At 54.2% G+C, this 13,591-nt stretch overlaps 1 protein-coding gene across 5 annotated transcripts in view; it reads right to left on the bottom strand.

Moving 5' to 3' along the window:
• The window catches only part of FAM53B (family with sequence similarity 53 member B), a 128,931-nt gene that overhangs the window by 100,931 nt on the left and 14,409 nt on the right, over positions 1-13,591 (bottom strand). Inside the window, exon 1 of one of the 5 annotated variants that reach the window (XM_082424683.1) lies at positions 13,050-13,589. The exons of the other annotated variants lie outside the window; for them this stretch is intronic. The gene's annotated coding sequence lies outside the window, so the exon portion shown is untranslated. Of the gene's footprint in view, positions 1-13,049; positions 13,590-13,591 lie in introns of those variants that run through there. 5 annotated transcript variants of the gene reach the window in all.

Below are 13,591 nucleotides of genomic sequence, written 5' to 3'. Positions count from 1 at the left end.
GAAGTTCAAATCCCAGGACTACTGCCCAGCAGCTGAATGATCTTGGGCATCTTCATCTTATTAAACCTCAATTTCTTCATCTAGAAAAAGGGAACATAGTATTCACTTCTCTGGGTGGTTATAAGAATTAAATGGGAAGCTGATAACACACTTAGCACGGGGCCAACACAGATGGGCGCTCAAAAAGCCCTTGAGGGTGAACGGAAACTGGATACGTACTGGGTGCTCTGACTTAAAAATATCCTACTGCTTCCTCCCTTTCCTGTGAAGTGGACACTACTATCCCCAGCCTACAGAGAAGTGGCTGGTTCAAAGTCAAAGACAATAAAGTGGCAGGACTAGAACCCAGGGCGCCCGTTTCCTGGTTCCTTGCCCTGGTCTCCCTTCCTCTCAGGCTTTTCCAGCTGACATGAGCTCTGCCCAAGGTTCCGCTTGACTAGGCTCACGTGAACCACCTTGTACTGTAAGAGGCTTCAATCCTTTACAAAGGAAATTGTTAAAAAAACAAAGTCAATGACTTCCTGAGGGCTCTACGATGTCGTGCTCTACTGGTTCCTGTTCTGTCCACTGTTCTGGGGCCCCTGTCACCACCAGTGACCAGAGACCCCTCATCTAAGGCTGTCAGTCACCAGTACACCATGGGAACGCCCTCACAAGGCGGCTCCCCTTTACTGGGCAGGGTCAGAATGAGGTTCGGTGCTGCAGGTCCGTGTGAAGATCTGGCTGTCGCCCTTCACAGCCCCGCCTCCCCACAAGTCCTCCAAAGTTGAAAAACGCTATCCCCACCCTGGTGATGGGGTCACACAGAGATGCCCTCTGCGGTTCCTTAGAGAACTGCATAATCTGACGTGAGCAGGCCCGGCTCAAATACGAACTCAGGGGCTTCCCTGGTGGCGCAGTGGTTAAGAATCCGCCTGCCAATGCAGGGGACACGGGTTCGAGCCCTGGTCCAGGAAGATCCCACATGTTGTGGAGCAGCTAAGCCCGTGTGCCACAACTACTGAGCCTGCGCTCTAGAGCCCATGAAGCACTACTGAGCCCACGTGCCACAACTACTGAAGCCCGCGCGGCTAGAGCCGGTGCTCCACAACAAGAGAAGCCACTGCAATGAGAAGCCCGTGTACCGCAACGAAGAGTGGCCCCCGCTTGCCTCAACTAGAGAAAGCCCGTGTGCAGCAACGAAGACCCAACACAGCCAAAAATAAATAAATAAATAAATTTAAAAAAAAAAAAAAAAAAAAAAATACGAACTCAGTGCTGGCTTCCACCTTCCTCTTGGCTCCCTCCCGAGCAGAACGAGGCGCCGAGGTCTTCTCCCCCATCTCCTTAGCGGAGTCGGCCAGGATCATTCCCGAGCAGAGGAGAGGGCACCCAGGATCACCATCTTCTTCCCCAAGGGCCCTAAGTAAGACACCATCGGCTGTGCCCGCCATGCTGGCTTAACTGCAGCAACCAGGGCATGGGGCCAAAACCCCGAACAGAGGCCAAATCGGACACGGGCAGCCAGCTGGACGGGGGCGAGTCCCTGGGCCCCGGCTCTCTCCTCCTGCCACGGAGAGGGGCTGAAAATCAGGCCCCCGTCCCCAAGAGCACCGGAAGCCTGGCCGTGACGCTCACCGCCTTCCATGAGGGACCTCACCCGGTCTCCCCACAGACCCGCCCAGAAACTGTGCAGAAGCGGCCGGCTCAGCCTTTCTCCCACAAGCGCAGGGAAAGGGCTGGCCAGGCATCTTCACACAGGTTCAAAGCCGAGGAGGATGCTAGCAGGCCAGGAGCTCCTCAGGCCAACACAGAGCAGGTGCCAAGCTGGCCCTGCTCTTCCGTGGCCAAGCAGAGGGCTCTGTGCCACGTCCTAGAGCAGAGATGTCCTGGGGTCTTTCCTGCAGCACTCAAGGACGTGCCCGAACCTTACAAAAGTTTAAAAACCTGATTTTTTTCTTAAAAAGCAAATTAGAACCCATTCACCTGTAGACAGAGCATCCACCACACGCCTCAGCCAGCAGCCCGGGCACCTGACGGGCACAGCTCTTCCACTCCAGGCTGCAGTTCACCTTCCGGCCTACTCAGCCTTGGCCAGGCCTCACCTCTCTCTTACTTTTCTAACAGGTGAGGGTGTTTGCTAACCGCCCTAGGAATCAGATGAACAGGAGGCTGACTGCCAAACTTACAGCCATTTGCAGCTAACTTACCTACTTCTCTCCTCAAGACTAAATGCTGATGAGCAAAACCCCCATAGGGCTCAAAAAAGACACCCCGAAAGCTAACGTGGGCAGCCCATCTCCGTGGGTTCACTATTTTCCTTCACTATTGTCCTTCGGGCCCGCGTCCACGCCCCACAGCCACCGGGGCCTGGAATCCTGGCTGGCATCTGAGGGTGTGGAGTCCCCAGGAGCGCCAGGAGTCAGGTGACCCAGGCAGAACGGTCTCGCGTGTTTGTGTCAGCGACTCCCCCACCCTTTGAGATCACCAGCGAGAACACGCTAAGACAGAGCCGAAAGGGCACCCAGACTCCTTTTTTCAGTCACACCAACATGGTCACTTTCTTTTCCTTTAAGGGGTGAGGAAAAAAAAGTAGGTTTACACTGAATCGGACTTTTCCAACTCATCCAATGCCAGAAGGTTTTGTTCGTTTTGATTCCTTTAGTTCCAGTGCAGGCACAGGCAAGGAATTTTGGAAGTTCTTGGGAATCCCAAGTGCCCCCAGTGAAAGCAAGAGCTTCAACTAAAATAAACACAGACCACATGCCTCTGGCCAAGTAGATGACACTTGATGAAAATTCTGTGTGTAGGGCGCTAGTCTTGTGCCCTCCAAGGCGGTCACTCCAAGGTCAAAAGGATGGGGCCCCTGAGCAGTCTCCCTGGAAGGGGGCCCCTCGTGAGGGCCGCTGGAAAAGGCCGTTCCCTTCTCCTCTGGCTTCCTCACCAGCATCCAACTGGTGACCAACCAACCAACCGCTACCCCCTTCAGCCCTCGCCCTGCCCTGGTTCGCCCCTCTCTCCTGGGTCACTCTGTGGTCTCCCAGTGTCCGCTCCAACCCTGTCCGCAGCGCCACTCCCCAAGTGCAAGCACCAGCATGTGCTCCCCAGCTCCCAGCCCTCGGGCGATGAAGTCGGGACTCCTCCGTCTGGCGCCCACTGCCGTCCTGACCTCGACCAGCTTAGCTGCCAGGCCAGCAGCGCGCCTCCCGCCCTCGAGCCTAGGCTATCCTCCACCACCCGAGGCAGTCTCCGGTGCCCCTGCGCACACTGCTCCCTGGTCTGGAACACCTCCTCCTCCCAATTCTGCGTCCGTCTAAACTCCTGCTCATTCTTCAAGCCTCAGGAAGCCGCCTCTGCCCTCCTCCCTTCGGCTTGGTTTAAATGACCCTCCCGTCACTCCCCCAGGACTGTGGACTCACCAGAACCCTGTGGACCCACACCTCCTCTACACTTACTACACACGGCACATGGTAGGAAGCGGATAAAAACAACTGCAGTCTGAGTGTTCACGACACAAGCCGACGAGCTCCTCAAAGACAAATTTGGTTTACTCAAGTGCGAATTCTTCAGGGCCTGACACACATGGTAGGTGTTTACTAGACGTGAACTGGATTGCGCCTGGGGGACCATCAGCACGGCAGTGTTCCGTGGTCACCACAGAAACAGCGACACGTCCGAAGAGGCACAGAGGGCAAGGAAGGTGAGTTCTATCACATCCGCCAAGGGCAGAGGCAGCCCAGGCGCCTTGGTCACCTCCCTCACACAGCCCCTTGGTCACCAAGCTTCGTGATGTCCGGGAAGAGGGTCTGTGTCAAGGCCACCCAAGGCCAGCCACCTCGGTGGGTCCTCTGGGGAGAGCTCTCTAAAGAGCTCCCAACCACCTATGCCAGCTTCTGAGGGCGCCTGCCCAGAACCTAGCGAATAATAGCCTTCGCACCCCAGTACGAAAGGCTCTCCCGCAAAGCTGCCCAAAGTACAGCAGCAATCTCTCAGGCCAAGACTGTTCACCCCACAGGACGCCAGGCTGGGGCGGACAAGGGGTGACACTCAGAAGACAAGGGGAGTGGAGATCTACACCCACCAAGGAGGGGACGGCCTTTCCCTCCATCATCCCAGTCAAGGACTCGTTTCAAAAGCTTTGATGGAGCTTAGATGAGCTCTTGCTCCTGGAGAAACTGCCACCGCGTTCAGGTGGCAGGGGGGTCCGGAGACAGCGGAATCAGACCCCAGTAGTCGGTGAAAGGTGGCCAGGCTGGGGGCAAGTGCCACAGCCGCGACCACGCAACCTGCACCAAGAAGACGTGGGCCACAGTTGTGAAAGGCAGCTCGCCAACTTGAAAGCAGGGGCAAGATGAAAGAAAGACATCAGCTGCAGAGAGTCTAAAAAGAATCTTAAAGTAAATGGACCTCCCACTCTCAGTACAGATAGGTGTGCAGCCACTGAGGTTTCCAAAGAATCCATTCACAGAAGTTGGTGAGAGCAGAGCCAAGATTCCAGGGCCGCGTCATGACACTTGCATTTAAATCTTCTATGTTTAGGACCAAATTAAATCACTTTTGATAAACAGAGATTTTGTTTCCTAAAGCGAAAGCTTAAAAGATTTCACCCACCTTAACTCTTAAGAGACACATTGCAAACTGAATTGTAACATGTGCTCTCAACCCTTCTTCCCCCCAAAATCACATCTGCGAACGGAGAATGTGGGTGAAGAAAGGCTCTACCTGGCCTTATCCAGCCAAGCCCAGCTCCGAGTTAAGTCCCCTCTGTTCTGTCCCTCGTCCTGTCACCCACTGGGGCCATGGGGACAGTTGCCCTGGTCCTTCCCCTTGAACTCCCAGCCCACCATCTGTCCTCCCAACAGCACGTGCCTGCCACGGGCTGCACACCAACATTCGCTGGGCTCTAATTGTCCCCAGCCACGGTCTCACTTAGTGCCCCCAACCCACGGGCTGGGTGCTGTCGGCACGGCCATAGTCCAGAGGAGGGAAGCCAGGCGGGAGAGGCAGTCAACGGCCTAAGAGCAAACGGAGGGCAGACCTGGGATTCGAACGCAGGCACTGATGCCACAGCTGAATGCTGCCCCTGGCAGTAAACGACACAGACCTGGGTTTCACCTCCTCTCTGCCCAAAGTTCCCCCGTGGAAGTTCTCCTCTTGCTGGCACGTGGCCCGCCCTGGACCGCCTGGCAGAACTTCTGCCCACCCAGTCCAGCTCACGCCCCACCGGCAGCACCGCACCTGCGCCAGGGGCTTCTCGGACAGGCTCTCACCCAATCCTCCTGAAACCACTGGGAGGCAAGGCCAGCAAGATGAGAAACCTGAGGCCGCGAGGGTCACACAGCAAACTGGGTCCAGCAAGTGAGCAGTAGTGTGCCCGCTGCTTTCCCCCTGGGGAATCCCATTGTCTGACTGCTCCGGGGCCTTCGGGGGAGGGGGGCTCCCAGGACCACGCCACAGAGGGGGCCCCTGCATTCCACACCCCGTCTGGAGTCTCAGAACCACAGACACCCCCGGCCCCCTCTCCTCACCCAGAGCACAGAGGCGGCTGGCTGCCGAGGACGGTGTCCTTCCACCTCCAAACACGCAGAGGCTGCTCGCAGGCGGCACACGGAACGTCCCTCCACTCCCAGGCCCCCGGCCAACGTGAAGGCCAGAGCAAGGGGAATTCCAGGCACGGCGGAGGCCTCTCCCAGCTGGGCTGTGTCCATCAGGGCACTTCAGCCAGAGGGCAGCCGGGAAGGAGGGTGGCCTCCTTGGGGTGAGCCACCTCCTCCCCCCAGGGCCCTGCTCCAACTGCCAGGACACAGAGGGGCCCCAGACAGACGCTGCTCCCCGGGTCCCCTCAGGCCCCCCAAGCAGGCTCTGCCACATGGCCACCCCAGCCCCTCCTAGAAGTGGCAGCGTGGTGCCCGGTCTGTAATCGCCGGGGACCACCCCCTGCTCATGGCAGCAAGCGCACCTCCACTGCCCCAGGGCGGCCGCTGGACCAAGAGGGAGCACACGGAGGCCCGCCACAAACAGCTGAAACGCCACTGTCCCGCCCACCAGAGGCGAGGAATTTCTCTGAGCAGCAGCATTTTCAGCAAGAGACGGAGCGAGTTCCTCAGCCATGGGCTCGTGCTGAGGATTCAATGAACTAATGAAGTAAAGTGGCCAGCTCGGCGAGGGACACCCAGCAGGTGCCCAATCAGTGTCTGCTAAATGAATGCAGGAAGAACAATCCCCCTCCTCCCCAGCTCATTAGGCCCAAACCCAACTCCGAGCGGAGGAGAAAGAGCCCTTATTTACCCACCACCACCAACGCGCGGAAGGGCAGATGGACAAACCTTTGCCAAGGCGACCAAGAAGGCCTTTTCATCAAGCTCCAGGTTTCAGCACTTCCTATCAGGACTCAGTTTCCCCGGCGGCAAGTTTCACGAGCGTACACGTTCAGTAACTGAAGGGATGCCTGCTGCACACGCATCAGGGGAGGAAGTGAAAAATGGGATGGACTGTCAAAGTCAACCAAGAGCTTCGGAGGGCATGTTTCACTAGGCTAAAGAACTCTGGACAGTGACCATGTTGCCTGTGGGTCTGCTACAGGGTGCTGTCCTGCAAGCAAGAATGTGTCCCGGGACTTCCCTGGTGGCGCAGTGGTTAAGAGCCCGCCTGCCAAGGCAGGGAACACGGGTTCGAGCCCTGGTCCGGGAGGATCCCACAAGCTGCAGAGCAACTAGGCCTGTGCACCACAGCTACTGAGCCTGCGCTCTAGAGCCCACGAGCCACAACTACTGAAGCCCGCGTGCCTAGAGCCCGTGCTCCACAACTAGAGAGGCCACCGCAATGAGAAACCTGCACACCTCAATGAAGAGTGGCCCCCGCTCGCCACAACTAGAGAAAAAGCCTGTGTGCAGCAACCAAGACCCAACGCAGCCAAAAATGAATAAATTTTTAAAAAAAAAGAAGAAAAAAAGAATGTGTCCCAAAGTCTCGCAGGAGGGAATGCAGCACTTGAGCAGGGCACCCAGGAGACGCAGGTTCTGGTCCCTCTGTGCACTGGCCCACGTGACCTTGGGAAAGTCTCCGCATCTCTCGGCGTGGGATTTCCCTTCTGTAAGATTACATTTTGTAATCTTACATTCTGTAAGAGCAGGCCACAGTAGCTCCTGCTCTCCCAGCCCCTGGTCATCCTAAAATAATTCTATGAAACGTAATCCCAAGTATGTAGGAGGACAGGTTCCCAGCAGTCAGGTACAGCCAGGTGGCTGACAGTATGGCACTCACTGCAAACCAAGGTGAAACGGACCAAAGGCTTACTGAGAATCACCAAGATACACCCTGAACCCAAACTGCATCTTCCCACCCCTGAGCCCCAGAGGGATACTATGTGCCAAACCTCCAGAGGAACAAGAAGCTGAAAAGACCAGGATGGTGGGGTTGCACGGCCCGCACGAGAACTACCCTGAGACAACAGACTGAATAAAACCTGCCCTCTTCGTTCCAGAAAGGAGGTGGCTCAGAGGGGCTGTACTGAATCCTGTGCGGGGAAGCGCACCCAACGCCTGGCCTGGCAGAAACAGGAACTACCTGGATGATGTCTGCAGCAGGCACTTGGCCCAGGGATGGGTACCTTTCAGATTCTCCTTCACTGAGACATGGCAGCAGCGGAAAATTCCAATAGGCTTATTCCACTCCTGAACAGGAAGGTCCCTAATCCCTGCTAAGGGAAGAGAGGTATACGTGGGGTCTATTCCAGTCCTCGTTCCTCAGTCTCAGATGCACAACCGAATCAACTCAGAAGCTTTAAAAGTACCAACGCTGAGTCCCACCCCTTCTCTCCAAGATTCTGATGTAATTGGTCCTGGATGCTGTCTGGGCATCCAGATTTTTTTTTTAAACTTCCCCAGGTGATTCTAGTGTGCAGCCAAGGTTGAGGAACACTGCTGTAAAGTCTAAAAACTCGGCGACAGGGGCTCCCAGCCCTCTCCCACAAACTCTTCAGGAGCAGAAAGGCCAGCAGACCCAGCCAGGCAGCCCTTGCTGGAGATGTGGGTATCCTTACCCCGCCTCCACACACAAACCAGGATCGACCTGCACAGAGCCATCTGTCTGAGACAGAATGCAGGGCCTCTGCCCAGCCCTGGCTGGGGCATACCAAGTGCCCACACGCTGGAGGATGTACAGTTGTGTTCAGTTATTTGATGACTTTAGGCATGTAAACAAAATGTGATACTGTACAAACCTGGGGTGGCAAGGACCACAAAATGATTTACTATGAGACATCTAACTTACAAATGCAAAAAAAAAAAAAAATGCTGGAAACCCTTTTAACAATCTCTTTGAATGGAAAATGGGATCTGCATAAATGTGATGCTTCTAGTGGGCTGTCAGATTTATTTCCCATTTCCCCCAGAAGCTCACTGGGAATAATCATATTATTTTCTTGTGAATCTGTCTTTTGTAAGGATGAAGCAGAACATTCCAGTCTTCCCAACTGAGGCACTGCCTTTGGTCCTATGGTAGATACAGAATCCAATTACTCCTTCAAAGAAAAGAAAAATGGCTGTAGGAAATAGAGGGGCAAGGAAAAAAGGCAGTTAAAATTTCTAAGTTTCCCTGTGGTGTTAACAAGACTAAACAAAATTTATGCTTCGAGATAAAACAGAACCCAGTGCCTCTGTCTTATGAACACACCAACCGATAGCACGGTGTATGGAGAGCAAGCAGGCTCTGAAGCCAGACAGACCGGAATAGAGCTACCAGATGCTCGGCCTTCCAGCTGTGTGGCCCTGGGCCAGTTACTTGGCCTCTCTGAGCCTCAGTTTCTTCAGCTGTAACTGCAGGACTTCTTTGAGAATTAGAGACAGCGTATACAAAGCCCCTGGCCAAGGGTGAGCTGTCAACAACCAGTGGGCACTGCTATTATTCTCTGAATAATCCACACCCATTTCAGCTAAATCCCGCTGCACCCAACTTTTTACGGGCCTGGATCTTGGGAACCACATTATATCACTACAGGAGGAGAATCTGTTTCTTTGTTTCAAGGGAGAGTGAGAACAGCCAGGAGTTGGCCTGCTCCTGCATTCTGGGGTCAAATGGGCTGTTTACCGACATGATTTGCTTTCACCTCCTGAGAGGGGCCCAGTGGAAAAAGTCCCTCCAGGGACTACAGATACCTAAGGGGAGCTGTTGTTTCCGTGATATTCCTGCACAGTCTGGCCAGACTGCCCCCATCCCCCCTGCAAAAGGCAGCTTCCCATGCAGCCCCCGCAGCAGGAGAGGAGAACCGTAAAGAAGCAGGGTGCCTGTCACACTTCTCCGTAACCCCTGACGTGATGTGAAATTCTACAAGGTAGATCCTTTGAAATGCAAAATCTTCCCGAGTCCTTCAAATGTGTTTTTATTTTCTTGGGTTCCTAAGGCTGCTTTCAGACCCACCCATCAGCATTTCCCCCTCTCAATCAACCCACACTTAACAAAAAAAAAGGAAGAAGAAGAAGAAGATGAGGAAAAAGGAGGAGGAGGAGGAGGAGGAGAAGGCAGCTGTAGCAAAGACGTCTCTGTTTTCTGAAAACGCTCAAGTATCTCCAGTCACTGCAAGGGGGGAAAAAAAACTTGTCCTCTGCTCCAGCCTCCCTGTAACCCTCCTCCAAGACACCCTGAAGCCAAGTTTCCTCTGGAAGATTTCCTCCCATCCTAACCAGCACAGCACTAACTGCTGCTTCTCAGGATCTCAGAGAACTTTCTTAAGACAAGACTCCAGATGCCCCCTGACCAGAGTTCGGGAGGAGGGTGAAGACCGGCACCACCAAAACCACAACCCGCAATTTTCGAAGCCCAAACCTTGATCCAAAACTGTGTGCACAGGAGGTTTGGATTAAACATCAAAGAAGAAGTTACCTTAAAACAAAGTTGTTTGGCAAAGAAAATTACTTCACCATAAGAAGAACCCTAGGGAATGGTAAATAGCTTTTGAATATAGACTTTTCAGTGGCAAGGTCATTAATCATGTTAATGTAAACTGCGCTAAAACAAAAATTGTCTAAGCAAGTCTCCGGGGCACATCAGCGTATCTAAGCCTCTAGGTTTGTTTCCAGAGTTCACATCCCGGCGGCACGCAATGAAACTGTTGTTAATGGGGTCAGCTATTATAGTGCAGTCCCCGACCTTGGGCCATAATAAAGGTGACTCAGTCTTGTAGAAAGAACCCTTCTAAAGTTAGGCAGGAAACAAACATAGAACTTAATCAGAGAAGGAGAGTCAATGATTTCAGAAAGTTTATCCATTGGGCAAGTTTAAACAGCAACTCTCCCTGGATGATCAGAGATTTCAGAAAAGAGTTGAGGGAAACCAGTCAACATTCCTTACGGCACCCAAGTCCCTCAGCCAGGCCCTGTTTTGTAGGGTGGAGGGCAGGACAGCAGCTGGACAAGGCGAGGAGAGTGGAGCCCAGCAGAGTTAAGCTGTGCTGAGCCCCACCAGACCCGGCCATGTGCTTCATGCTGGCAACAAACCGGTTCTTTCAAGAGAGGAAGAGTCTGACAAAAAGGACAGCTGCAGCGAGAAGCTGAGAGGCAAAAACTTCGAAAAAGCTCTGGGTTTGGGATTCTCCCTCCCCTCAAGTCAAAGAAAAAAAAAAAAAAATCACCTTGGGGTTTACAAGGGCTAGTTAATCTATTAAAGTGTCTCCCTTGCTGGATCAATTAAAGAGAGCCCCTCCACATCTGGTTTCCACCTAAAACCGAAACTTGTATTATCAGCATATTACATAACAAATTATGCCTGCAGGTTTCTTTTATTACACATCAGAGAGGTGTGTGTAGTGGTGGTAACGATGGGGGTTGTGCTGATCTGAGTATCTGCTTATTTCAGTCTTTTTTTTTTTTAGGGCAAGAGCAAAGTTTTCCACGCAGTGTGCAATCCAAAAAAGTCACACTGACTGGGTGAAACATCAACTGAACAATCCAACAGTGTGTCTGGGGCTCAGTCTTGAGGGCCTACTGCATCAAGCAGTGGGTCAGAAGGGTGTGCTTTTTCAAAGAGCAATGCAAAGGTAAACCAAATTGCTCCGAGGCGTCCTCTGCTGCCAGCTCCCAGATTTTACACAAGGCTCCCTCCTCTCCAGCCTCCTGCAGGGGAGGAGAGCTGGCTGGCCTTTCCTGAGCTTCGATCATGGGTCAGGCGCCTGCTCCCTGAACCCACTTAAAGGACACCCAGCCCACTAGGCCCCTACAGAACCGGGGAGATGGAGAGGCCGGGCAATGGTGAAGGAATCAGCAGGGGAATAAAGGCTAAAAGGAGTGGTGGGAAAGAGCCTAAGAAATAACAACAGGGCTTCCTATAAAATGTCAGTTAAGTGTAGCCACCATGATTACAAGAAGGTATCTCAAAGCTCTTCTTCCTCAAAAAATTTTATGAACTTCCAAAATGCTACTACATGCAACATACCCTAAGTTCAAAGCAGGAGAAACTGACTAAAAATATCATCAATCAAAACAGTGGAATGCTCTATTTGTCCTGCCAGCCTTAGAACATTCAAGGCCACTTCTGTAGCAACTATACTGCTAGCTTTTATTTAACACTTGTCTTCGATGTTAAAACGATTGCACAGCAATAATCACCTTCTCAGGGGGAAAAGAAGTCCTTGGGCAAAATTATTTGAACTGGTCTTAAAACCACCTTGTTCTCTGGAGGGGCATTTGGGAGAAAGAAACAGACCTGCCGCAGGCCTCTCCTTCATTTTCTGGCCTGGAACAGCACCCTGGGAGGCGATCAGCAGCCTCCTAGGTCTGTACCATGGCTGGCAGCATCCAGACCCTTGCCAAGTACAGACACAACGTCAAGGGCTACCAATCCTGAACTTAAGACCCAAACCTTCTCCCGCTAACATGAGCCTATCAACTGGGACAAGAGGCTGTTTTCTGTTTATCTAGTTGTCCATAGCTAAGGAAAAAGGGGGGGGGGGTGGGAAACACACTACAGATCTGCAATTCAGTATCAAAACTGTAACTGAGACAAGTTACTGTTAAGTGAATAAATTAAAATGAAACCAAAACCTGGCGAAGTCAGGAACAGTGAGTTTCACCCAGTCTACTAACTCCATTCCTTTCCAAGTCCTCAAACCTGATGGCATATTTTAACCCAGAGTCCAGGATCTGGAGCAAGGAGGGATCCCCTTCCAGCCGGTGGGAACTGCTGGGAACACATATGCTAGTATGTCATTTGGAAGTCTGCTAATATGTTGTAAGCAGCACAAGACGCTTGCCTGGCTTCCCAGGCCAATAAACAATGCCATTCCAACTCCTGCAGCAGTCAATAGAAAACAGTCCCTTGTCTCCACCATGCAACAATTCAACAAACATTTGTTCCTGTTGAACAACCGTCAGCCTGGCTCCATCTGCACCCGCTCCGGCAAGAGAGCGTGGCGGAGGCGGCATCGGCACAAATGCCCTGCCCAGGTCCGGGGCCCGGAATGCAGCCCACCGCGGGGGCCACTTGCCCAACACCACCGAGTCCGGATGCTGTAACGAATGGAAGACTCGGAGTGTGGCCTATAGGAGGCAGAATCCCATTCATCAAATGCCGCAAAGAGCTGTTCTTTGTTCACCATCGTACGAAGTACAGTACGTGTTAATGAACCAGGGCGGTCAGATGGAGGCAGCCTGGCTTCAGGGGGCGTCCGGGGGCGAGGGACGCGAGCAAACCGGCTCTCGAGACTCGCTGGTGCTCCGCCGCCTTGTCCCGAGCCACGAGCATTGTTCCCCAAGTCTGCGGGCGGGGGTAGGGAACCGGGGGGTGCCGGAGAATACATTTGGGGCAATGCAAACCGAGGGCCCTCCCCGGGACTCTGGGCGTCCTCCCCTTCTTCGTCCCCGCCCCACCAAGAGAAAGCCCGAGCGGCGAAGACGACTCCCACGGGCTTGGAAATCAAGGACTGGCAAAAATGTGACTCGACCCGTGTGCCCGTGCCGGACGGCCCTTCTCGCCATGTGCAAAAGCCACGCCGGCACGGCCCCCCTACCCCCATTCCGCAAGTCCTCGCCGCGGCGACCCCGGGGGCTTCCCCTGCCCGGGACAGAACGCCCTCTCACCCCCTACGTGACCTCCCCGGCCGGTCCAGCCGCCGGGGAGCCCGCCGCTGCGTGCCCGCATCCCGGGGTGGCGGACGCAAACTTCCGCGAACAAAAGAGTTGTCTGCAAACGATGCGGGAACTCCGGGGTGAGCGGGGACGCCCGGGTCCCGGGGCTCGGCGCCTTCGCCGCTGCCGCAGCCAGGGCTCAAGTTGAGACGTGGAGAGGAGGACACCCCCGGGCGCAGCAGTCCCCGCGCCCGCCCCGGGAAGCGCAGACTTTTCCGCAGGGGCCGGGCTGGCTCGTTCCCCTGGCTGCGCTCTGACAAGTCTCACGCATGCACCAGCGGCGACACTCAGCGCCCCGAGAAACCACCCGACCCAACGCGAAACAAGGCGGACAAAAAGGAAATCAGCAACATAAAAATAAAAATAAAAAAGGTCAAGGCCAGCACACACGCGAGCCGGGCTCCCTACAGCCGGCGGCTGGGGCGCACACGGCAGGGACCTCCGCTCGGGACCAGCCCCCCGGTCGCCAACGCCGCCGCCCGGCCCGGGGTCGC

The sequence above is a fragment of the Balaenoptera physalus genome (genome assembly GCF_965194825.1).
Source record: "Balaenoptera physalus genome assembly, chromosome: 14".
NCBI lineage: Eukaryota > Metazoa > Chordata > Mammalia > Artiodactyla > Balaenopteridae > Balaenoptera > Balaenoptera physalus.
Note: the sequence above shows the minus strand (reverse complement) of the source record. Positions and strands in the feature narration are given on the sequence as shown.